Source organism: Myxine glutinosa, unplaced genomic scaffold (assembly GCF_964187855.1).
Source record: "Myxine glutinosa unplaced genomic scaffold, kmMyxGlut1.1 SCAFFOLD_601, whole genome shotgun sequence".
Classification (NCBI taxonomy): Eukaryota; Metazoa; Chordata; class Myxini; order Myxiniformes; family Myxinidae; genus Myxine; species Myxine glutinosa.
In genome coordinates this window covers 200964-203480 of record NW_027616697.1, presented here as the reverse complement: position 1 = coordinate 203480, position 2517 = coordinate 200964, and positions in this window count along the sequence as shown.

The window sequence follows — 2517 nt, the reverse complement described above, 5'->3', positions numbered from 1 at the left end:
AATATACGTACAACACCATAAATAAATACAGTTTTAACGAAAATACAAATGGGAACAATCACTTAACTTCGATTTCAAATCGTTCGCGACGCGGCTAAGGCCTTGCTCGCGACACGGCAAACAGACGATCAATTTATGAAAGATAAACACCGAGAAACAACCAAAGTTGCACACAATAACTTCACACACCGAAAGATAAATACAGTTTCGACAAAATATAATTGTGAACAGACAACTTCGAAAAACGTGGAGACCGTGTGGAGCTTCGAAAATCCCTCAATCCGTTCCCAAAATCCCTGTGTCCCCCTTTGCTCGGTTAGATAAATTTTATATCGATAATGGGTTTCGGAATTTGATTTTGTCAACGGCGATTTTTCCCTCTGGTTTTTCGGATCATCATTTGGTTTCTCTAAAATTGATTTTTCCCTCCGCCCCTCGTATGAGTGCCGATTGGGCCCTCAATGTGGAACTGCTAGAAGAACCGCATGTTTGTAATGCATTCAGAGATTTTTGGGAGTCTCTCCATGCTAGGAAAAACACTTTCCAGAGCAGGAGGCAATGGTGGGATATTGCAAAAACCCATATCAAAATTTTTTGTAAACAATATTGTTACGGAACCCAACGTCGGCCTCTGTTCCCCCTTAGAGGGGGGATTAATCCCCTCTTCTATAACTGACCGACGTGGTCCCTGACACTGCACAGCTACCCCCGGAAAGGTAGGTGCACAGCCCCGTTCGTACCGCGGACAGATGTTAATTGCTGAGCGGTTTTAGTAACCGCGGCACGAACTATTAACAGAAACTAGACTCGATCCTTGAACATTGGCCAAATCGTGCCACAGGTTTTCAATGGGGAAAAGACAAAAGACGACGGATTTGAAGAAGAGGAAGACGAAGGCAAAAGGTTGGAAATACGACTGTTATTTATTACTACTATTTACACAATGAAAGAAACCAAGGAAGAATAAGAAAATAAAGACAGAAAGAGGGACGGACCAGAAGGACACAGTGAAACTCTAGCTTACCTATTAACAGTCTTACTTAAACCCCAGGACAACACAGAAGACGGACGAACAATCACACTTACACGGGGGATGATGGCAGGAACGAATGGCGGGAAGGGTCCGGGTGGTTGGGATGATCGCGGCTCGAGTTGGGCAGCCGCCGGCTCTCCTCAACCGTCTCTCGTACGGCGATTCCTTTGAAGCTGCAACTGCCGTCACCGCTCAAAGGTGCCGTGGTCCAAAACTGCGGTGGTTCCCAAGCTCCGTCGGTTCAAGCTGCTGTGGTGTGCCGCATCTGCCATGGGGGCCTTGCGTGATGGGTTCTCTCTCTCTCTCTCTCTCTCTCTCTCTCTCTCTCTCTCTCTCTCTCTCTCTCTCTCTCTCTCTCTCTCTCTCTCTCACAAAGGCTTGCTGTCTCTCTGCCGTTTCTCTGACGCAACTCTCAGGACTCTGGGTATTCAACTTGTTCTCCTTTTTTTTCTGAAAGCTTTTGCGCGCGCTTATATAACGCCTCGGGCGATCAAGCCGCCGGCCTCCAGGACACGCCCATCGGTGAGCTCGCCTCGGCCCTGATTGGTCGCGAGGGCTCACCGATCCCGCCCTTAGAGGAGGCATTGGCAAGGCCACACCTTGTTCCCGGCGCTGGGCCGACTCCTCCCACCGTCTGCTCCGAGATGACCTCGTGGCTAATGGAGACTTGCAGCGAAAAACCACAACCCCACAGCAGAATGCAGTTGGCAATTGACGAAAGGGGAATGTGAAGGGAATCTACCTTATTTGAATTCGGTGCAATGGAGTGTTAATTAATGGAAGACACAGCCTTAATCTAATACACATAATAAGGAGATAACTACTGAACAAGGAGGAAATCTATGATTGGCTACGTGTGGTATATGGAATAACTACGGGCACGACCTTTGACCTTTATACACAACAAATGGAGGAAGGAGGGTGATATTTTACAATTAAACACAATTCTCATATCCATAACAATATAATCTCTATCACTCGAGGGATAATTTTTTTTTGATTTCTAAACTTGAAAAAGAGATTCTAGAACTGCAAGCAAATCCTACCAAGTTGAGTAGCAGCACAAAATAATACAAAGATTTTGTAAGCAAGAAGGAGCTGCTTCATCGCCTTGTTGAAGAACGGGCACAAGAGGCTTTAGTTCGGCTAAGAATGAAAAACTTAAAACTTCTTGACTCTCCTAAGTATTTCTTCTCCTTGGAGAATAAGAATAAAGCACAACAGCATATGCTATCATTGCAATCACCAGATGGTGTGATTATAAGTCAACCTAAAACTATCAGAAGGTTAGTAAGTGATTATTTTTCCTCTTTTGTGTGCTAAAGAAGTTGATTTAGATGTTGCACATACCTTTGTTGAACCATTGCCCAAGTTGTGTGAATCGCAGCGAGTCTCGCTGGAGAGCACTATTACCCTGGGGGAATTGAGGCGCGCGCTTTTCGGTGTACCAACTGGTAAATCTCCTGGACTAGATGGCATTCCTT